At 45.8% G+C, this 13,272-nt stretch overlaps 1 protein-coding gene across 3 annotated transcripts in view; it reads right to left on the bottom strand.

The window, feature by feature from the left end:
- RNF111 (ring finger protein 111) overlaps positions 1–9,165 on the bottom strand; it is a 370,041-nt gene extending 360,876 nt beyond the window's left edge. For all 3 annotated transcript variants that reach the window (XM_086959381.1, XM_086959382.1, XM_086959383.1), the window contains exon 1: positions 8,978–9,165. The gene's annotated coding sequence lies outside the window, so the exon portion shown is untranslated. The remainder of the gene's footprint in view (positions 1–8,977) is intronic.
- Between the last annotated feature and the right edge of the window lie 4,107 nt (positions 9,166–13,272).

Here is a 13,272-nt window from a genome sequence, read left to right as displayed (position 1 = left end):
TCTCACCACCTTAGCAAGTGGGGTAACATAGATGTTAAATAATACCGGGCACAGCGAGGAGCTTTGAGGAACACCACATTACACTGCTTTGGTGGCGGAGAGAAAATTGCCCATCTTAACTCTCTGCTCCCTATGATGTAAAAAGGAGGAGAGTAGCATGAGGGCAGTGCCCTCAATGCCAATATCCTTGAGCCTAGAGATCAGGATTGATAGGGATAAGGTGTCAAACGCTGCTGTGAGATCTAACACCACCAGCAGGGTGGAATGTCCCCTATCTACCTCCGAGCGGATGTTGTTAACCACAACCGTGAGGACTGATACCATGCTGTGAGCGGCCCGGAACTCGTGTTGAGAGATATCCAATACATTGGAATTCTCAATAAAGGCAGAGAGGTTTCGATTTATATGGGCCTCAAGTATCTTAGCAGGGGCTGGGAGTAGGGAGATAGGTCGATAGTTTTTTAATACCCTCGGATCCAAAGAGGGCTTTTTAAGCAAAGGTTTAACCACGGCGGTCTTCCACAATGAGGGGAAGATCCCCTCACTGATAGCCATGTTCACAACCTCTAAAAGAGGAGGAAGAATACTCCTTCTACAAGACTACCGAATTCTTAGAGGACAATGGTCAAGGGGAGAACAAGACTTGGTGGCGTCTAGAAGAAGGTTCAGGTCTTCTAAAGTCAGGAGGGGGAAACCGGTGAGCCGAAGTTTGGGAGGAACTACGAGGTTCTCAGTATGGAGAAGGACTGGGGAGGGAAGGCACCTGCTGCGTTGATATCCAACTCATGATTGCGGATTTCAAGGGCAGTGTAAATGTCAGCAATCTTAGAGTGAAAGAAGCTCGCAATATTATTGCAGAGCGTCTGTATTTCAGTAGTGGGGTCAGCTACTTTGGGTACAGATAGTGATTCAATAATTTTAAAAAGGTCTCGAGATGATGTAAGGGAGGCCGTCAAGTTAGAAAAATGACTTTTTTGCCTCGATAATGGCTTTCCTATAATCTCTCAATAGAGATTTGTGTAGGGCTTTTCCCCGTGAGTCAGGGTGGGCATGCCAGGACCTCTCCTGTTGCCTACACTTCTGGCACAGCAGTCTTAAATGGTCAGAAAACCAAGGCTGTGAAGGACTCTTTCGGGCTGAGTAGTGACATTTAGCCGGAGCAAGGGCATCTAGAGCGTTGGCTAGGGCATTGGAGAGACCAGCGGCAGCCCCGTTTGGGTCAGCAGGGGAAAAGACAGCTAAAAGCATCCATAAAAGGTGCAAGGCTGTCATCATTAATCTCTTTGTAGTTTCTTCTGGTTTCCCAGGAGTTGCCATTGAATTTATTGGATGAAATAGGGTTAACTTGTAGATAAAAGGGAACTGCCCGATGGTCAGACCAGGAGAGGGGGATAGGTGTACCAGTCGTTAATCTGGCATCATTTGAAAAGATGCCGTCCAGCGTGTGGCCAGCCAAGGGCGTAGAGCCCTCCACCAATTGGTCCAAGCCACATGCACCTAGACCATCTACTAGTGCCATAGTGTCCTTGGCCTCTGTGGCCTCTAAATGAAAATTAAAATCGCCCAGGATGCTGAAATAGGGCTTATCAACAAAAGGCTCTATGAGTTTGAAAATATTTTGGGAGAAGGTAGTTCTTGGACCGGGGGGTCTGTAGCAGAGGATGCCAGAAAAGGAAGCTGAAGGGAGAAAGTTAATGGAAAAGTGCATGGCCTCGAAGTTGTCAGAGGGCGAGGAAAGAGGCTCGGTGCGGCAGGTAAAAGTATCTCTAAAAATAATTCCCAGCCCCCCCACCCCTGCGCCCAGCCCTATCCATCCTGGTCAGAATGTAGCCCTCAGGGACTGCATCTACCAGATCTGGACCGGAACAATCAGAACCCCAAGTTTCAGTTATAAAGACTCAAGGGGGGTTTCTTTGGGAAACAAAGTCATTAAAAGCTACATTGTTACGGACCAAGGACCTAGCATTTATAAGCAGGCCAGCCTCCTTTATAAGATTAACTCCGGGCAGAAATCTCCCAAAATCAGCCCGATTTTTGAAGGGGTGACGGGAGCGTATTGATCTTAGGGGCCTCTTGCAACAATGAATCTTAGAAAGGTCGTCAGGAGATGTAGTAAAGTGGAATGTCCTGAGCAAATGTCTTAGAGAGAGTAGTGTGGACCGGGTGTACAACTCAGGATTAGCCAGGAGGATGAAACGAGGGCCAGCCCGCCTGGCGTCTGGCGCGTCCTCAGCGCAGACGGGCGCAGACGGGCTTGACTTAGGCGCAACTTCGGCGCACGCCCGCTGTGCACGTCCGCTATGCGCGGAGAAAATCATCCGGTTTGAATATGGCCGATTCCGAGCCTGGCGTCCCACCTGACCAGGTTTAGCCAATGGGATCGGGGACCAGCTATTTGCCACGCGCCCTCCACACTAACGGGAACACCCACGGTGGAACGGGGCGCAAGGCAGAGGAGGCAGCAGGTAAATAAACACAGGGGCTAAGTAAAAGTACAATGCGCAAATACGCGATCATTAAAATACGGCGAAAATCTTGTAAAATCAAATTTCACACAGAGTATCGAAATGACATGAGCACATATGAAATTAAAAGCGCTATCACCAGAGCATATTGGTCATGCACTGGGAGTAAGGACCAACAGAGCAATTCTAATCGCCCCGTTTAAATATGGCCGATTCCGAGCCTGGCGTCTCACCTGACCAGATTTAGCCAATGGGATCGGGGACCAGCTATTTGCGGACGCGTCCTCCACACTAACGGGAACACCCACGGTGGAACGGGGCGCAAGGCAGAGGAGGCAGCAGGTAAATAAACACAGGGGCTAAGTAAAAGTACAATCAAGTCATCTGCATGAAAGATGAGTGACTGGCTCCACCAAGCTTAAGAGCAAGATCATTATTATGATCTACAATGTTTGACAGAAGTAAAGTGAAAACAACAAAGGGGCTAAGACACATCTCAGCTTTAAGACATTAGCTCTTTTAATTGCATAGGTAAGACAATTGTTAGAATGCAGGTCAATAAAAAAAAAATAAGTAAAACCTGATCAATCGCCCAAGCAAACAATCTTGCCCAAAGACTGTTCCTACCAACTTTTTTGATTGTTGAGTAATTAATAAAATTTACAAAAAGTGAGTACCTTTTACTATCCAATGCTTTTGTTACTAGCATTATTTAGGCTTATTATAGAGTCTATAGTTGAGCAGGTAAGGATAAACCCTGTTTGGATAAACTTTAACAATTTCCTATTCAATGCTCATGTCAGACGTTTTAGGAGCAATATTTGAGCAAATAGTTTCATATTAGAATCCAAAAAGAGTAAGCGATAGCATCTGGTATCAATTTTAGGCCCTCTAATAAGTAGGCTGCGATAGAGTCTTTCTAAGATGGTGAAATAGCCCTAAAACTAAAAATCTAATAGTTAGTATTAAGCTCCATTTATTGGGATTGGCTTTTATTACTGCAACAGGTATACCATTAGGACTTGGAGTACAGCAAGCACTAGTACTACTAATTAATATTTTGACCTTAATTTGACAGATTGTAGTAACAGTAAATTACAGTTTTAAATCGTCAAAAACAGGACTTTGGCCAGTGGCATAAAGTTTCAGAATGAACAATTTCCAAGCTTGATTAGGAATATTGTAGTCTTCTACTTAAAATATCGAGTGAGCGCTGCTATTATTGTTATACCTGTTATGTTTTGTGGAAACGAAATGCCCCAAAAATATTCTATTAACAAAACTAATCCTTATCCCAATGCTGACTAAGATTTTTAGCCTGCCATGTGGAACCAGAGCGGGGTGAATTATGTAATGTCTGATTTTATCAGAATAGGTGTGTATTTTGCTCTCACTACCTCTGACCGCTGCCTCAATCTTATGATTTGGCAGGACAAGCATCCACTTAATCAACTTCTGCATGGAGCTGATATGCAGAGCCTGAGGTCTAGGTCACTAACCTTTACATATACACACAGTACGGATACAAACCAAGACTAGCACTTGAGAACCATCACTTTGTGAAGAAAGTACAACGGCTGCTGCCTCACAGTTCCTAGTTATGACACTAACTTGTTTCCAGAATAAAGAGTAACAAAACTTGATGGTGCACCAAATCTATTTCACAACCTGTGCAGTTGCCAAAACTCTGCATTAGAGGTAAGATATTTTTCTCATAAAATGCTAAGACATGCCCGAGTATGTCTTGTTTTAAGAAATAGCAACAACGGGGTAAACTGTTCGGGGAAACAGGCTGTTCCACTGAAGACTTAGACGAGGAAACATTTGTATTATGTAGAAATGAATGAATGATATTGCAATTATATGGTTTTCTACAGAAATATGGTGTAATATGACAGCAAAAGAACCCAAAGAGCCTCAAGTGCAAGCTAAAGCATCATCTATCCCCGGAAAAAACTAGCTTATTTAAAGGAATACTACTTGTGCTAGTAAACACATCAAATGCTGGAAGGTGGGTTCATCTTGAGTTCTTTTGGGAGATGCAATTTTTTGCATCTAAGGAGGGTTTCTTGTAACCATTAACACTGTATTAGGGCAGACCTATTTTAATGATTTTATTTAAACTTCACGTCATCAGGATGGTGGGGAAGGCAGCATAGAGGATAAAGTAAGTCACCAAGTGTGAGAGAGGTGAACCTTTATTTTTTTTTTTAAATACTCCCTATACGTCAGGTAAACATAATTGTAGTAGAAAAGGAAACAAGTAAGAAAAGTGGTATTTTTCACAAAGCTCCATAGCTGTGTTGTTAGGTATGTAAACGGAACAGGAGGTAGTACTAGGATGTTACTCTCTTTCCTCCAAACCAATTTGTACTCTTTGAAATCTACTCATCATTCTGCTGGAGGGATTTGGAAACTCTATTAAAGTTGGTGAGGCTCAAAATAGCCAAGACAATGATGAGGGTAATTTTGTTGTGAATCTACAATAGAGAAAAGGATACGACAGAAACGAAAAAGACTGGACATGGAGATGTAGGTATATTATTATTTGCAAGGGTACATTTGCAAATATACTGAGGATAAAAATCAGGAGAGAAACAATCAACTTAAACCAGAATTTAGCATAAACAAATGCTAATGAGATGTCAGACGTGTGTTAAAGTAGAATATGAATAACTGATCAAGCTCTAGTTGAGGTAACTGCATATTTGCGTAAAAGCTGATAAGACTATGATCTGGTGTGTTGATCCTAGTACATGGATTCCTCGAAAGAAAATAATTATAAGATTTACACCTAACTTATTTTGCACTTCAATTATTTTTTATAAGATTTTGAAGATTTATAAGTTACATTTCTAGATATAAACCAAGGAATACTTTTTTTTATCTTTCAAAATATAAAACTTTCTTTTAACAGGTATGGTCACCGGAAAAACACAATTTAAAAAAATTAAATACGTCCTGTTTTCAGCTTCTTCAGTACAGAGCCAATGTAGAAGAAAATATCCTAACTGAATGATGCACTCCTTTGAAACAAACATGGTCATAATGTAGAAGAATTTTAGCCTGTAAACCACTACTGCTAAATCCTATGTTAAATCCATGGGGTACCTGACATATCAGCAACAAATACTACATTCCTTCAAGTAGACCTCTTCCACAGAATTATGCAATACTTTCCAAAGTCTCATTTTCTCATTTAATCACCACTGTTGTCTAGAAACACAAATCTTCAGGGTTCTTCCCAGCACCCGATTCCCCTCTCACATCTATCTCATTACGATTCTACTCTCCTCATACTATGATGATTGAACAAACCACCTTCTTCTCAACTCATATACCCTCCTCACGTAATTGGTCTTGGAAACAAAGTGAGACAATCCATTAACCTACCAATATCATCTTTTGTTTGTTTAATGCCTGTTCAGACACAGCAGCTGCTGCCCAAACAGAATTTTCCAAACTCTCTCACCACCCAACACCTGCAGAGTTTGGGTTTAGAAGATCTCCTAAGCTAGTCTTTCTTGACCAACCCTACCCTAAACCTAATCCTTCACCATCTACTCTAGTAGACTCAATCACTACCACCTGTAATGCCCCCATGGTGCTCATGTACAGCTCTTTAGGGGGGAAATGATTCATTCAACAACACCATCTTAGACTTATGTTATAGGTCTCTTGGTGCTGGTAATAGAGGGAAGCATTGGTCACCAGTTTAGGCATAGGACTGTATCACCCAAAACTCAGCCCCCTTCAGTATAGGTGAATTTAACCTTGATCGCAACAAACTAACACGCTTTACTCAATTTCTCTCCAACCATTCACTTGTTAATACTAACTATGTCCCCACCTACACTCATGAAAAATCACCTGATCTAATTCTCATTTCCAAAACATTTACACATAAATTACTAAAAGGGCAGTCGGGAAGTTTGATGCATGCAATCATAAAGAAGGTGATATATGAGGCAGTATCGCACCATTCACAACCGGGGCAGGGCATATCTTACCCAGCAACAACTTGGGAGGGGAGTAGATCCTACTTGATCACAACTGGGGAAAGGATGAATCTCATGCAACCACACTATTGGGGGGGGAGGGGGGGGTGAGAAGAGTGTGGGGAGGTATTTCACGTGAACCCACCTGTAGAGGGGGGTGCCCCGCAAACACACCCATGGGGCAGGGGGAGGGGCATCCCTCATAAACATGTGGGTGGGGGATCTCAGATGATCGCATTCCTGGAGGGCAGGGAGATATATCAGGCAGTCATACCCCTGGGGAAAGGATGCATCTCAGGCGATCACACCCTGGGCAGAGGGTTCCCAGGCGATCAAACGCCAGGGTAAAGGGATCTCACGCAATAACACGCCGGGACAAAGGGAGAGATTTCATGTGATCTCATCCTGGGACAGTGATGGAGATTTTACGCAATTGCATCCAGAGAAATGGGAAGATAGATCTCACACAATAACACTACAGAAGGGGGGAGAGAGATCTCACACAATCACAGCTCTAGGGGAAGGGATCACTTACAATAACACCCGAGAGAAAGGGATCTCACACTATCATACGCCTGGGGGAAGAGATATCAGTTATCACAGCTCGGGAAAGGGAGCTCAATGATCATACCCGCTGGGGGAATCTCAGCAATCACACCCCTGGAGGGGAGGGGAGGATCTCAGCGACCACATGCCTGGTGGGGAGGGGAGGATCTCAGCGACCACACGCCTGGCGGGGAGGATCTCAGCAACCACACGCCTGGCACACGCCTGGCGGGGAGGATCTCAGCGACCACACGCCTGGCGGGGAGGGGAGGATCTCAGCGACCACACGCCTGGAGGGGAGGATCTCAGCGACCACACGCCTGGAGGGGAGGATCTCAGCGACCACATGCCTGGCGGGGAGGGGAAGATCTCAGGGACCACACGCCTGGCGGGGAGGATCTCAGCGACCACACGGCAGGGAGGGGATGATCTCAGCGATCACGCGCCTGGAGGGGAGGATCTCAGCGATCACGCGCCTGGAGGGGAGGATCTCAGCGATCACACGCCTGGAGGGGAGGATCTCAGCGATCACGCGCCTGGAGGGGAGGATCTCAGCGATCACGCGCCTGGAGGGGAGGATCTCAGCGATCACGCGCCTGGAGGGGAGGATCTCAGCGATCACGCGCCTGGAGGGGAGGATCTCAGCGATCACACGCCTAAGGGGAGGATCTCAGCGATCACACGCCTAAGGGGAGGATCTCAGCGATCACACGCCTAAGGGGAGGATCTCTGCGATAAAACCCCTGGCAGGGAGGGGAGGATCTATGCAATCACACCCCTGGCAGGGAGGGGAGGATCTCAGCGATCACACTCCTGGCAGGGAGGGGAGGATCTCAGCGATCACACCCCTGGCAGGGAGGGGAGGATCTCAGCGATCACACCCCTGGCAGGGAGGGGAGGATCTCAGCGATCACACCCCTGGCAGGGAGGGTAGGATCTCCGCGATCACACCCCTGGCAGGGAGGGTAGGATCTCCGCGATCACAGCACTGACAGGGAGGGGAGGATCTCCACGATCACAGCACTGACAATTAGGGGTGGATCTCCGCGATCACAGCACTGACAGAGCAGGAGGCATCTCAGAGATCACACCCCTGACAGAGCAGGAAGGATCTCAGAGATCACACCCCTGACAGAGCAGGAAGGGTCTCAGAGATCACACCCCTGACAGAGCAGGAAGGATCTCAGCGATCACACCCCTCGTTTGGAGGATCTTAGCAATCACATCCCTGGCAGGTCAGGAAGGATCTCAGACGATCTATCAAAACTGGGGATGGGATCACACCCTTAGGAGATCTCACACAGTCACACCTGGGAGTGGAGGAATCAAACGATTACATCTGGGATCATACCTTGTAAGAAGTGTGATCACAACCAGATGGTAAGAGGGATCTCATTAGATCACAACCCAGGGAGATCTCAAGAGATCACGTCTGGGAGGAGGAATCTCACGTCTTCACAGCCAGGAGGTGGAGGGACTCATTCAGAACGAAAGGAGGGGGGACAAGCATACACAGTAATAACCATAGCTGCATAGAAGGCCACCACAGAAACAAAACATGGGAGATGTCATGAGGCTTTAAGGGAAGATCTCATGGGATCTCAAAAGGGGAGCCCCAGCAGGTCCATAATAGGATCTTAACGTTTTCAGAAAGGAGGAGACGAAGTTGTCCATCGAAGATAGGGTCACGCAGTACATGAAAGTGGGTATGGGGTACAGGAAGCAGCTGTCACCGCTGAGCTGGAGCCGCCGCTAAAGAGCAAAGTGACACAAAAGCAACGACAGGAAACCAATGTGGCCACCCCCACAACTGGCAGAACACAGGCCAGGGCCTCCTAGATTCAGGAGTCTCGTAACGGCCGTCTCCCCTGACACTACGGCTTACGCCCCCTCTACTCCTCCTCCCCCTCCTTTGACCCCCCCTCAGCCCGCTCCCCTAGCACAACAATGGCAGCGGCCCGACCTCACCTGTAGAAGACTTCGCCTGCTAGGTCTGCTGTACGACCCACGACTGTCTGTTGGCCTTCGGCCGCTCAGTTCAGCACCGTCAATCCGCGCCACCCCCAGGTCTCTGCCCACTGCCCAGACTCCGGGCGCTGCCTTCTTTAGCAAGGCCCAGGCTCAGGCAGCTTCTGCGCAGTGAGGCTAAGGTCTACAATCCAAAACAAGACCAACCCCCCTTGAAAGCAAGCACAATTCCTACCAGAGAAGCCCAAAACAAGCCGAGCCTCCAATCTCTTAAAACGCCTTAAAAATTATCTGTTTACGAACTTTTATTCGGAAAAAACTATACATTCGCATAATATATCAGACTTTAAAAAAAATCTGTCATGAAATGTTTACAATTCACAAAACTATTCTTTGCGAATAGACATTTACGGAGTGAACACAATCTGTTTTAGAGACCCAGATAACGGCACAAACAGAGCGTACAGCATAAACGCAAGAAAAGTCTAATGTTGGGATGACGCTCCTAAAACTATTCTGTATACCGCAACCACTTTCTACATTTCCTTTTTTACATACAATGTTAACTCCAATTATGTTAATTTAATTTCAATTTACACCTGTTTCTGAAAACAGATATTCGAAGCAATAAACATAACAGTTTACGCCAGCTCCTGTACTGATCCTGATTAGTGAAAAAGAAAATCCCTTTTCGAAGATGGCGACCACTTTAAGCTTGCCTACCGCTTTACTTGCATTGTTTTGATTGCGTTAATGTCCCGGAAGAGCCACATGACCCCTCTACTCGTATAGACTGCTCGCATTTTAACCCGAGGACAGAACAAATGAGAGACAGCAATGGGCGCCATGGTGGTGGAATAGAAACATGGGAATTTACTGGATTTTCTAAGGCTCTAGTGCGACACCACGGTTTAGTCTAGTGGTCTCTCAGTAGTTATCTTACTTCAAATGTGGCATGTGAGATTCCATGACAGGACTAGAGAATAATTATGCTATACTTTCTTTAGTTTATTAATCACAGCAATTCATAACTATCAATCAGTAGATTTGTAGAGCACTAGTTGTCACCAGTGAGGGAATACAGGTGCTGGGAAGTGTAGTGTTGTGGGGTGTAGCACGCATATCAAGCACCCTGGATATGTTGGAGTGGCCTAGAAATAACTTAGGGCCACACAGCGGTACAGTTGCTCACTCGTTCTCAGGGGGTCCCCCCCTAAAAGACCACACCCGAGTATGGAATTTTATTTTCTTACCCACGTGACTCAGGGCGTAACTGTATCTCGTCTCGCTGAGCGGGGGCGTACAAAAACCCACCCAGACCTGCCAAGTATCACGCATCCGGTGTGACGCTCATGCATTTCAGTGTGTTGGTCCGCATCACCGCACTGAAATGCATTGTCACGCATTTTGCCATTCACCAGCGGACACCACAGGCGGCGCCGGTTCACCAGTGCACCGGCTCTGCTACTCCGAGAGATGCGCTACCAGCAGCTGCTTGCTTGGCTCTGAGTTCTTCAATAGTTAAAGATCCATCTGCTCTCAGCTCTGGAGTGGCTGAGAGCGCTACAAGGTAACAAATCTGCCCAGCCTGTGTCGTGCCTGGCTCCAGGGGGCTGCAGTATTATTCATGAGGCTTCCGCTTGTATTTACATTAACTATAATTTGCAAAGAAACAAGATACAACTTACTGATTGCCATCATTTTGGCATGGTTAGCTTTTAGCGACCCCGAAGAGAGAGAATCGCAGTTATGCATTTATCTTACATTGATTTCACTTTAGTTCCGAACGGAAACTGTTATAGTACATTACTTTTACTTTATGGCAGAAAACGCTTGAAAGAGTGCACTAAGAAATAAAATAGTCCATCAACATTCATACTTTGACTGTCCCTGCGCAGCCGCAGAACACACAAACGGAAGTCATTAACCCGCCTCCCCCCAAGCGACTGCCGAAACAGAAAGAGCTTGGTGCAGCGTACAGCTCCCTAGCAGGAGATGTTAACCGTAGAAAGGAAAACAAGTGCACGTGACGTTAGATTATCCCAGTGGCTGCAGGTTTGTAGAGGAGGTCTCGCTGTAGACTTGCTTTTATTCTGGATTTTGTAGACATGCTTCCTGCAGTTTTACTTTTATTCTGGCATTTTGAATAGAGTAATAATTTCCTCCGTACTTGGGACTGAAGCTGTTGTAGAAAAGCTTAAGGGCAGGGATGTTTGAAAAAATCTGCAGCTAGAAATAAAAGGTTACAGTCAGTATTTGCAGTGTTCTCGTGTCTCAAAAGGACAGTAATTTTGAAGTGGCATTTCTTTATTTGGTACTATATCGAAAAACGTTTTATTTGCTTTTAGGAAGGGTTGTGCTAGGCTACTAACCATCTGACTTTAGTCAAACATTACCGCTTTAGCTGCCAACTTGTTCCATATCATGATGATGAGTTTAGGCCAGTTTTTGCTTTGTAAGCCTAGAACACCAAGCGTTACTGGGATTTGTATAACCATACTTCTAATGCGAATGAATCATGCCCACGACATGAATTAAATATATATATATATATATATATATATATATATATATTTTTTTTTTTAAAGGTTTTATATAGCGCTGGCTTGACCCAGAGGTATCAGAGCGCTTTGCATGAGTATCAGACCATAGTTGCAGGTTAAATTGTTACAAAGGTTACACAGTTATTAGAGCATGGCAACATAGTTACATGTAAGGTCGAGACAAACAAGAAGAACATATCTGTAAGGGAAAAAGCAGGCAAGGGGAGAGATTCAGGGTGGGGGGTAGGAGCAGGGGAAGTAGACCGAGAATGGAGGAGGGAAAAAGGAAGGGAGGGTTAGAGAAACAGCATGGAAAGAGGAGGGGAGGGGAGGGGAGGGAAGGGTGACGGACCACAAACCGGAAGACGAGTAAAAGCTGCGTCCAAAGTCCAGTAAACTGTGGTCCCAGGGGAAGTGGCATCATTTCCCCATCTCTGTTGCGAGAGGCTCCCTATACACAGTGGACTCTCTCAGAGGGGTCTGTGACTCTCCAAGGCCTACATACTGGATCCTTCTCCAAAAAGGGGAGAGGTAGTGCTTTGGCAAAGGGTGCTATACCATACCTCAACTGTGAGTGGCTCCCTTGGCGCTGTGGACTCTCAGCGGTTTCGCTGAGACTCCAGAGTATAACTATTCGATCTTTCCCCAACAAGGGGAGAAGGAGTGCTTAGTAACAGGGCACAAAAGGGCAGGGGCTAGGTGGTGTAGCAACCAAGGAGAGAGATTCAGGGGAGAGGGGATGGGAGCAAAGGAAGTAGACAAAGAAACAGAGTACTAAATGGGAACAAACAGCATCAGTTTGGGGACAGACTTTTCTCTCTGTGGCCATGAGTTTGACCCATCTCTAAGGTAAAAGCCTAGCACAGGCCATTCCAGGACATGAAGCACACAGTTAGTAATTCAAATTATTTTTTTACAGAAGTTTATAGAACGCTGCACATCAGCAATCCAGATGTTATCATAGTAATTTCTTGGGTGCAGAGCATAATGCGCAGTTCGCCATGTTGTGTTCATCTGCTGTTGGCACCTGTGAGTCTTTGGCGGCTGTGATGGCAAAATAGGAGGAAACTCTATTTTGCTGATTTTTTGGCAGCATGGACGGGCCCTATATCAGTACCAGTCTCTCTGGTGTCCAGCGTATCCCCGAATTCAGTGGTGTAGGGACCTAGCAGCCTCATCTCTTTTCCACCTACCGGGTGGTTCTTTTAGTGGAGTGGAGTCGTTCTGGGCCCTGTCTCAGCATCCATCCTCCTGCTGTGCAGCATGCCTCTTCTCCCTTGTTAATACAGTGCTCAGTTGCACTGATGTTGAGATGTTCAGTGCCATGGTCCTTGTGATATCTTGTTCGCCTCATCACTTTTCCCCCTACAAGTTGGACATGGGCTTATATTTGTTATAATGCGGTACGTTTAGCTTAACTACGTGTCTTTGAACACAAGATTCTTAAGACCATCTCATTGCTCAAATGGATGTACATTCTGAATTATGTTTCCCTCGTTGTCATTGCTTGATTTTGCTCATGACAAAGTGTCACTCATAGTAGTTGAGATGTCACTCATAATTGCACTGAAATTATGAAAATGTCACACATTGCAATGTGAAACCTTGGTGGCTATGCCACACCCTCCAATGCAACATACAGTAATGCAGCCGCACATCAGTTATGCCACTGGTGCAACATTACATTCCTACCTTATTTTGAAATGACCACAAAACATAACATCTGCACATCAATGAAACATTCCAATCACA

Source organism: Lissotriton vulgaris, chromosome 2_2 (assembly GCF_964263255.1).
Source record: "Lissotriton vulgaris chromosome 2_2, aLisVul1.2, whole genome shotgun sequence".
In the NCBI taxonomy this organism is placed as follows: Eukaryota; Metazoa; Chordata; class Amphibia; order Caudata; family Salamandridae; genus Lissotriton; species Lissotriton vulgaris.
The sequence above is the reverse complement of the archived record's forward strand: the minus strand, read 5'-3'. Positions and strand labels throughout refer to the sequence as shown.